General features: G+C 41.0%; 1 long non-coding RNA gene across 1 annotated transcript; it reads right to left on the minus strand.

The window, feature by feature from the left end:
- Positions 1 to 5,450: 5,450 nt before the first annotated feature.
- On the minus strand, positions 5,451 to 10,416 carry LOC147260529 (uncharacterized). Its single transcript, XR_015116315.1, has 3 exons — positions 10,400 to 10,416; positions 5,966 to 6,076; positions 5,451 to 5,471 (listed from the first exon to the last, which is right to left on the minus strand). It is a non-coding gene; the product is annotated as an uncharacterized LOC147260529 (long non-coding RNA).
- Positions 10,417 to 11,067: the final 651 nt, after the last annotated feature.

Raw genomic sequence — 11,067 nt, forward strand, 5'->3', positions numbered from 1 at the left:
TGATCGCCTTGTCAACAGTTGCTCTCAATTCTTTTTTTTTTTGTTTTCAGTGTGAAAAATTTTGCTCTCAATTTTTTTCTTTACTCAGATTTTTTTTCTGTGTGTTCAATTCTTTTATTTTCTTCTTATTAAATACTGACACAAACCTCTCTCCATAGCTCAGGCTTATTTGCATGGTTAGGATTTTGCCGTCATGAGTTTTGTAAACAATGATGTTATTTACACCGAATTTTCACGTCAGGGGTCCTTGTGATGTTTTTGCACTGGCAGCATTGATTTCTCAAACAAATTCCATTAGATTTAATGCAAAATCACCTTTATCAATCACAGAGCTTTTGGTGGATAATTGTTCTTTAGGAGCATCGTACAGCCCTTCAGTGTCTCATCTCTCTCAAACCAATAAAATCAAAAAGTGGATCGGACACTATTTAAAGCTGTCAACAATGGGGAAATACAAATTAATCCTGGCTTTCACTTTTCTTTTTTTTTTCAGCCGCCTATCAAAATATCCATGCATCCATTTTCTATACCTATCCCAGCTGACTTCAGGCGAGAGGCGGGGTACAACCTGGACAGATCTGTCAAAATATATGGTTAATAAGAAATGTGAATCTGTAACATGGAGAAACGTGCGGCTCGGTGGTGCAGCACTGTCGCCTCACAGCAAGCAGGTTCCGGGTTCAAGTCCCGCCTCGGCCATGGGATCTTTCTGTGTGGAGTCTGCATGTTCTCCCTGTGCCTGCGTGGGTTCTCTCTGGTACTCCAGCTTCCTCCCACAGGCCAAAGACATAAAGAGGGGACGAGGCTGATTGATACTCTAAATTGACCGTAGGTGTGAATGTGAGTGTGAATGGTTGTCTGTCTCCATGTGTTGGCCCTGTGATGGACTGGTGACCTGTCCAGGGTGAACCCTGCCTCTTGTCTCTAGCTGCTGGGATAGACTCCACCCCCCACAATCCTTAATAGGATAAGCAGAGGAAAATGGATGGAGAAATGTTACCACATCTGTTGGGTTGGTTGCATGATACAATGGATGGATCAGTGACCAACAAATTCATGTTGTTGTTATTTTAACAAAAATACAGTGATTTTTCATTTTTTTATTTTTGTCAAACGTAACTAGAAATCCCATGTCAAGGTAATGTCGCCCTGAAGTGAGCCTGTCACATTGACCTTGACCTTTGACCATTACATTTTTTACAAGTTATCCTCAAGTGCCTGAGATATTGTATTTATGTGAGGTGGAAATCTTTGACAAGCAAAGTCATTTGTTATGGAAAATTACTCTATAATATATGATCTGCTTTACAGGTGTTTGCCACGGCCTGAACCCGAGACACAGCATTGAATCCTCAGGGAGTGTGAAACTATTTCCCTCAATACAGAATACGCCTTCTTTACCCCTCCACATCCTTTGATTCAGAGTAGAGACACCTGTCGTTGAAGGACATAATTGCTCCTCTCCCACGATGAAAGGAGGGTTCCTGTTATTCACCGAGCATAAATATCCATAAATACACTGGTTCAAGAGAAGGAGGGATGGAGACTCGAGGCCGAAGAGTCTCAGCGCTGCAATCAAGGAACAGAACATTCGAATGTGGAAATATTGCCAAACGCGAAAATTGGCGATCGATCGATCAAAGCATGAATTGGTCGAAGTCGAAGTTGGAGCTGATGGTAACAGAGTTTTAGTCCCCCACCCATGGATCAGAGGGGATATCAAAGAGGCCATGGTTTCATCTCCCTGTTCCAACAGATGTGGGAGAAAGCAGATTTGCAGAGGAATAGCAAACTTTCAAACAAACATTTGAACTTAAGAGAATATCAATTGTAAAAATGGACCATCTAAGTTAAAATGGCTGAAGGTAACGCCGTCAACATTTACACTGACTGCAGACATGCTGTTAAGATTTTTATGGTTTTGGTACTATCTGGAAACCTCGTGCATTTCTGACTTCATCAGGAAACCTTCACAGCCTGGCGTCTCAGTTGCTTGATGCTATCCCTCTTCCTAAAGCTGAAGCTCACTCCAACAAAGATGATGCTGTTTCAGAGAAACACCAGAGAGGATGCAGCAGCTAAACATGCAGCACAGAAACACCTCCTGGAGTCTCACTCATTGTTGCAGTCTGATAACTCTCTTCATTCTCCAAATCTACATTTACAGGAACTGCAGCTGAGAGCCACGACTCATGAGAAGGCACAGAGGAGAAAATGTAAATATCAGGTCAAAGACAGGGTCTGGACAGACTTCGCAAAGCTGACACAAGGACTGGAAAGCAGTTTTGAAAGACAACTTAATGATGTGAGACATTGAAATGTCTGTGAATTTGTGTTTACCAATGCCTGCGGATGTTTCTTGCAAAAGCTTTAAAATGAAAATGACTCCATAATGTGCGATCTTCTCTTCGTCATATACAGATGCTCACCACAGCCTGACACACCGATACAGCCTGAGACATGGCCTTGACTCTTGTGGGAGAGTGAAACTATTTACCTCAGTAAAGAATATGCTGCTCCCCCCCCCCCCCACACACACACACACATCCTCTCCCACTATAATGGGAGGGTTCCTGTTATTCACAGTGGATGAATATCGCTGTCTGTGTTGTTCTTTGCTCATTCTTTACATTATACGTAGTGAAACACTTGAGCCCTTTTCTGCAGAGAAGCTTGAAATAAAAGATCTCTTTATTTCCTATTTCCATCAACTGTTACAGTTCACTCTTGAGTTCCACTGGACATTTGAGCCAAATTTAAAGAAATGTCCTCAAGGCGTTGGGAAGATATCTCCCAAATGAGAATGGGACAACCCTTCTGTCCTTATATCAGTGGCATAAAAGTCCAGTAATGATTTCCGAGTACCGGGGTGAGAATATCATGTTGACTAATTACTCTTTTAGCTGGTAACTATTTTGATCTGACTTTTGTAAGAAATATTTCTTTATACTCAATTTAGCGAGGATATTCACTCATTTTCTAAAGTCTACTTTACCATTAGTTTCCACCTGCTGTGTGACTGATTACATCTATGAAGTACCCAAACTTTATGATGAACATGCCAGCAGGACTCTGTTGTAAAGCATGGTTAATATGTCTCATTCTGCACAATGTCATGGTTTCATAACAAACTCCTGTCTTGCTTTATGAGCATTTCAGTATTGAATCTTGATGACGAGAAAAAACAAAACTCCATTAAATTTTTGGAGAGTGGATCACCACACGCGACTCTCATTCAAACAGATGTTCATCAATTTGTCTTAAACTATGGCAAACCAGTGTGAAAGACAGAAGCCGATGAATGTGTGAGTCCTTGGAAAGTGTGTCTTCAGACACAGTCACGCACACGAGATATTATGATGAAAGACGCTTGTGTACACCGTTCATCAAGTTTTGACATGCTGTATTTGACTTATGATGTCACATCCTCCTCTACGTACAACTCTTCCAGAAGAGATTGATAGCTGGAAGCTAAATGTCAACAGATGATTAATCTTCTCCCCAGGTTTTTAAATTTTGCCATTTGCTTGTGCTCCACATTTACAGCCACCTCGGTATATCAGCACAGCACCAACTTAAGGACTTACCTCTCCTCTATTATGCTGTTGTCACAGCTCTTCATTTTGGTTATGAAAGTGTTGGACTCCCTAGTTTGTATTTCTGAATATTTTTTTCTTTTATAGTTCTCATGTGTTTCTTGTTTTTAACTTGTGTGTTTCTAGTTTGTTTGCTACTTGTGTTTTTGTTTACCCTGGTCAGTTCCTGCTTTATTTTGAAATCAATTTGAAACGATGCCCTGTATTCTCTCACCTGTTTTTTGTTGAGTGTGTATTTTAGGTTGACTTTCTGCTTCAGTCATCGTCATTTAGTCTGTTTCGTCTCCGTGTGTCCTTGCCATTTCTCATTGTTTGCATCTGTGAGTTTTTGTATTTTGTTGCTCATTTTGATTTTATGTACATTTGTGTTTCATTAAACCTACACCACGACAAGTCCTGCCTTTCTCTTTGCCTCTGCATTTGGATCCTGTTCTACACCACCTCCATGACAGTTGGTTCACTTTCCATTTTATTGCCATATTAGTTTGTTCATCACACATTAAAAAAAAAAGAGCTTGGCATTCAAAGAACCTGTAATCTTGTCTAATTCTCCTATTTTGAATTAAAAGTCAAATAATTCAACAAAGTACACTGCTTTGGCATTAAATTAGGTGTAACTATTTATACTAATTCAGTATTTCCCTGTGTGGTGATTCAATTGCAAATTGCCAGAATTTTCAGTTTAGAATTCATAGCTATGAAATCATGCTAATCTAGCAGCCCTCACAACAGCTGGCAGCAGCAAGTTCGAACTCATCTTAAGCCTAATCATGCCATAACAGAGTTAATGGATGAAAGTGGGCCCACTGGTGAGAAAACTGCCAAAAGCCTCAGAACATTTAGAAGAAGCTGAAAACTAGCAGAGCAGAAGACTCCAAGATCATGCTGAAGAACTCAAGAACAGGGTGTCGGTAGTTTTCAGTCACGTCGTCTAACGCTGTGCCCACTGTCAAGTACCAGTTACCTTTTTCCATTTAATTTTTAGTGCTCTCTCACACACACAGATCTCGTCCTCATCATCTATACTTGGACTGTTACGTGAGCAAAGTCTGTAAATAAAGTGAGCATAGCACAGCGACAGGAAATACTGTATCGGTAAGATTTACTGGAATCAGAAACGCAAAACTAGGTAGAATTGGCTCTGATTTTGGACGTTTGGATCCAGTCACTGATGTTTTCCTGGGCTTCTGTAACTGCATATTTTTGTAGACTTGATCAAGGAAGCAATCATAGTGATGTTGAAAGTAATAAGAACATGTACTCAGAGCATCTTGCTACTATCATGTTTTGGGCAACAATTGCTCAACTGCACTGTCATGTGCTTTTTATTTGAAATGCAGCTGCGCGGTGACAGACCATCAATTAGGATGAGGAAGCAGTACAGCAGGGAGTGATGAGGGAGAGACAAAGGAGTGAAGAGCTAACAGCGTTGAGAAAACAATTAGCGAGACGTTTGAATTCGAGGATAGAGGGCAGAGGGGTGGACATAAGAACTGACACATTAATCTCTGTAGAATCCAAAATTTGTCATCAAAAAGTTTTTGTTTCCTCTTTCGCATGAGGGTACAACCAGGGATGGATGAGTTGGTCTCGAGCTGAGAGAGGCCACTGGAAGATAACATGATGGAAGGACAACAGTGAGCTGAGGGCTTCATGACTATTAATGCTGTTTACACCTCATTCATACTTCTGTAACTTCAAAATAAAAACATCAATATTTTTCTCTTTTTATGTGCTAGAAGTGAAAAATTACCTATTTGCATTTGCAAATATCTATATCTATCTTTTTTTCAATGTGATGCATGATATTGTTACCTCTAAATCCAAAAGCAGCGCCTCAGCAGCAGTGGCTTGTCAGAAGACGCTCAGGTGACACTGTTGCACCGCAGCATTGAAGTGAGAGAGAGAGAGAGAGAAAGAGAGAGAGAGAGAGAGAGAGAGAGAGAGAGAGAGAGAGAGAGAGAGAGAGAGAACGTATTGATATAATAACAAAATTTTGAGTCAAAAAGCTCAGGCAGTTCTCAGTGTCAACAACTACTCTCTCCTCATCCATTTTTTTTTAGCGGTAGCAATAGCAAGCTGATAGGCAGAGCAACAAGAGAACACAAAACGGCTTTGTTTGCGTTTGTTGACAGGATGTGGAGGAAAATGGGACTGTGGCCATGAAGTGAAGCTGGAGCCATGATGTAAAAATCAGCAGCTGGAAACCGGCAGCTGAAAGCATTCCTTACTGTCGTTCACCAGGTACCAGCCACCTATCATGTGTTGGCCTTCAAGCCCACTTCACGTAAACATGTCATATTGATGTTGTGTCAACTCATTATGAATCTGGGTCTTGTGTGTTTTGGGAATTACAACCGTACACGGACCTGTGTTGCTGCATGTCTCTGCATAACCACCGACAAACTGAGAGCACAGAGTGGCATTGGAGACTGATCGATATGGTTATGTTCCGGGACCCCTCTCTCGTGACTTGCAACCTGAAAAACACAAAGAATGTATAATTAGATTGTGATAATTGATGTGTAAAACATGTTACTGAACATCGATCTTGATTCTTTCCTTGTTTGTTCTCTACTGTCAGCACCGGCCCTCTCCTCCCTACAGTAGAGTCTGGAGTCCCGGTCATCTGGTAGAGGTACCCCAGGGGCTCTCTGTCACAGATTTCCAGTTAATAAAGCTTTGTAATCAGACTAATCCATTGATTATTTTTCATATGCCAAGTCTGCAGATCCTTTCGATGCATCTCTACTCGATGCATGTGTGGCGCATGTCAAATGAATTGTGGTGCTGGGCAGCAGCCGTGTTTGAAACTGGATTTCAACAACATGGTACCAGCTTTTGCTTTGGTCCGCGGTAGTTTCCGAACTTGTCGTCAGGATTTTGATTTGATGCTTCAGAGAGAAAACCCAGGAGTATTCTCACTGTTTTCTGCCACACTGAGATAACATTCTTCCATCAAAAGACCATAAAAGCAGCAGGATCATTCTGATGATGCAGTTAAACTTTTTACTTGTTTTATGTTGCCATTCCTTTCTGAGTTTGTTAATCACCTCGTTGGTAATTTCTTTTGAGAACCAAATCTTTGGCAACTTCTGATAACATCTATTAATAAGGCTTTCTTCAACTTTCTCCCGTAGACCTTTCACAATTTTAGTGTGTGTTTCTTTCTCTAGTCATCTGAAGAGGAGAGCAGAGACAGAAGGAGATTGCGTTGGTTGAGTCAGAATTCTTTTTTCCTTAGAATGAATTAAGAAGGCTGTGTTGCTGGCGAGCCCCACCCAAAGACCCACAACTCTTCTCATTTCGGGTGCAGTTGTCTTGTGTGTTAAGTTTCTACCAAAAAAATTCTTTCAAAATTTCCACTCCGACAGCTTTTCTAACTAAAATGGAAGTTTTGACACCCACTTGTAACCCTAAAAAATGAACTGTAAATGCACTGGGAGACCCACTGTCGGCACAAACACTGTAGAAACTGTCTGTTTCAAACAGAAAGACCTGGATCACACGTTTACCTTCCTCCATCCTCATAATGAGGCGGTTCTCCTCTGTGATTCTTGCATTTGCACCACTCTTTTATGGATTTAACGACGAAATCTAGTCGGAACAAGAACCCAGTTGCGAAAAGGTCCTCAAATTTGTATGTTTAGCCTCCCAGCAATTTTTAATAAAAAAATAAATTATGTACTATTATTTCTCAAATTCTTATAACACTCTGCTTGATATTGACTCACCCTGACTGTGCTGTTACAGTTGCACACTTCAGCATCTTTGTTGTGGCTGAATTGAATAACAATGAAAAAGTGATGATGTGAAAGAAAAAAAATCTTGACTGGAAATTGAGCATTTTGACACCTAGAACTATAATTGATGTGTTCTTGACAGCATGAGGCTGTGCATGGGAGGCTACGGTACATTGAAGGTTTGAGTGGCAGACTGCATTCATTTGGATATATCAATGCAGGGAGCGCTAGTCAAATGGTGAAGTGTTCCTGTGCAATCAACTATACAAACAGATTGCGGAAGAATCTAGGCAGACCTTTTTACAGAGTGCCAAAGGCTAGAAGGTGGAAAATCGATGCATTCCCTCCGTAATAAGTGCATCTGGAGGTTCAGCTGGAGGTGGCGCTGAGAAAACAGGACCCTGGCAAAAAAATATTTGGAATAGAAAAATCACCTCACTCACCTCACAAAACTGTATACAATCTGCTCTAAAGAGTGATATTCATATCTGATGAAATTTCAGCCGTAACACAAGCCATCCGTGACCTTCAGCAAATTCCCCCTAATACGTCCCAAATTAGAAATGTTTTTTTTCTGCAGCTCTCTACCAGATACCACGATTAATGAAAACACACACACCTGCATCTGAGTGTGTAAATATCATGTGTGGTGCTGCGATAAGCTCAGTAGGAGAGATATGAAAGCCTCTTGTCAACAGGATCTTGGCTGGCTCGCTGCCAGGCTGAACGAATGGGTAGCCGATATCAGCCCCCCCTCCCCACCCCACCCCCCCAAGCCTTTTCTGAACCCTATCAGGTTGTGTTCATCAGCTGAAGTGAGATGGGACAGCGCAGAAAGGGGTTCTGTCCTGCTGTCAATCCTCTTCAGAGATGCAGCAGCACCATCAACCCAGCCCGGATCGAATGTCAGTTTAATAAACAGGCAGTCTTCGCTAGCGGCCAACTGTGACTGCTCCGGTTACAGCTACTCTCTGTGAGCAAGCTCAACTTCATCTGAACTTTTTTAATAAACTGTAAAATGAGCTCACAGACAATCAAGATGGTCCCTTCATTTACCGGTAGATCATATTTAAATTGATCTTTGCAGCATTTACACATCCAGAGCTCACCACAGCTTGTCATGTGTATGAAGTGTAAATTAATAATGTATCTCACAAAGTGAGCTTTGCAACACTGCATGCCCAGCCCCAGAAGGCGCACAACGTTAGCAACTAGCTGGTGAATATAGCGGCATATTTAATGAGCAACATCGCAGATCTTGTCCTCAGAAGATGATAGTGAATTGACGAACTTGCAGTTGACAGGTAAACTGAACCAACCCTATCTCGGAGAAATATGTGAAATAAACAGTTTCCTGCTCAAGTGGAACCAAATCCTCCATCATTTCAGTCGTTCAAAAGCATTCTGAATGAAAAGTAGCACTCGGAAAATAATTTTAAAAAGAGAGAGATTCATCATTCCTTTGATATGAGGGCCTTTCATGGACGTCTGACCACAAGCTAAGCCTGATAAGTCCAGCTTCCTAAAATAAGAGATTTCCGAATGCTTATTGCTTGTTTTTACTTCTGTTTAGTGCCTTGTTAATTATTAAATCCCTGAAAAATTAAATACTTCAGGGAAAAAACATTCAAACAATGCTAACTTCCTAGAATGCTAGGAATTAAAACTAACAATCTTAAGGGGGCTTCCTCTTGAGACAGGCCTTTGTCAAATGTGTAGTAACACCTGAGGAGTTGGGACTTTTAATTGAAATTTGATGTTGTATTGCGAGTTCTTTCATGGCGCCATCACATGATCGTACTGCGTAACATTCCACCACCATGCAAAGCTGCGTCAAGGTCACGGGCTCATTTGTTAAAGTCAAACAAGTGTTTTGAAAGAGAAGAAAGTTGCTCTAACTGGGTTTGTTTTTATCTGTATGAAAACAAATATTCTTGATGACATCTGCTGAATCACTTCAATACTTTCATTACAATTTAATGTCATATTTAACTTCATAATTTAGGAAACAACCTCACTGCCTCGAAACAGTTTTATTTTAGCAAACAAAAACAACAAAAAAAACCCAACATCTAGATGTCGGTTACGCGACTAGAATCACAATCCTCCTCACAACTTGTGCCTTCTGAACAGGTTGGAGCTTGAATTAATTCAGCTTTCATGAATGATATTGATTGTCTGTGCAAATAGATTTTGGCCATTAAAAGTTTTGTTGAAAAGCCTGAGGCAGCAGATTTGTTTTGCTAAATTACACTCTATCGCTAATGTCAAATGCGATGTAGATATGTGTCTACGAAAAGATTTTTCTCAGTCTGCTGAATCAATGCTAGGGTTCGCACGCACACATGCAACATGCACACGCAACCACACACACACACACACACACACACACACACACACACACACACATACACGGGCTGCCTCTCTAGCTCAAGAATTTAATTTGATCCAGTCTTTGTTTGATGCAATGTCACCTGAAATGTCATCTGCTGTGGCTGACAAATTGGAAGGAAAGAAAATTAACTGAAAAATATATTTCCTCTCTAACAGCACCTTCCTATCAATCTTCTATCAGGTACATGTTGCACAGACAGCAGGATTTAGGAAACGTCCTTCTCAATGATGAAGGAGAAATTCTGCTTAACCTTACCTGGACGACAAGAAGTCTGAATACTTGCAGAAACCAAACCAGCCCATCATCTCACCGCAGATCTCTGCAGTAGGATCATGGTTTCCATGCAGAGAGAAAGAAAGAATTTTGTCTCTATTTCCTTATGAGCTGTATTTTAGTTTTAAAACGAAAAAAAATGCTAAATTAGTTGTGAATCCCAATCTCAGGAGGCAACAATATTTGTTGAAGGCTTACTGTGTGTCAAAATTCAGTTTTGAATAAAATATTGTGGTGCTGCAGAGACAGCTTATCTACTACGGACATAAAAATGTCAATGCTTGTGTTGCGGTGGGGACATGGATGATGAGAAGCTACGGAAACTCTGTAACCCTTATGGTCAGTAAGGCCTCCTTTATTTCATACTCATCCTGAAAGCACCCATTACTCACTTAACCAGCACCTGTTAGCAAAACACAGCGTCTTCAGGATATAATCTCTCTGCTGCCTAAAGTGTTATGAGCGCTAACAATTGGTAGTCTCAAGGTTTTGGCTTTGTCAGCTTTCAGGGGAGCGAGGCTGTGCAGAAGGTAAGCTCTGACCCTGTGAACGCTACACAAGTAGTTAGTGGCCACAGGAGAGGCTCATCATTTGTTCCCGCTGGAGTTGACAGATGGCTTTTTTTGTCTTGCAGGCTGTGGGTTAGATGAAGGAAAGATAATGAACAGGAAACTGATCTGTGTCTCTCATGCTAAGAGGGAGATGGAGCAACAAACAGAGCAGAAGCGCAATCCTAACCCAAAAAAAAGTCCCTCAGAACCAGGTTCCTTCACTCTCTCTCTAGCACAAACACTTAAAATTCACCTTTGTCTAATAGTAGAATACCATTGCTTGCCTACTCTAAATATGAGTATTAGGGCAGGTCTTTGCATATTTGTTGAAAGACATCATCTTAGTCAAATTCAGCGATGCATCCTAAGTTGGTTGCACTGGCCAAAATGGCTGGGATGGCTGTGTGTCTTTGATCACTATTACAGCAGATGTCATTGGTTAAAACAATTGTCGTTCATCATGCATCTTGACTGAAGGATCGTGGGAACCGAGAGTCGAATCGTGACAC

The sequence above is a fragment of the Aulostomus chinensis genome, chromosome 6 (assembly GCF_037954235.1).
Source record: "Aulostomus chinensis isolate RoL2024-O1b breed Wild chromosome 6, RoL_Achi_v1.0, whole genome shotgun sequence".
NCBI lineage: Eukaryota > Metazoa > Chordata > Actinopteri > Syngnathiformes > Aulostomidae > Aulostomus > Aulostomus chinensis.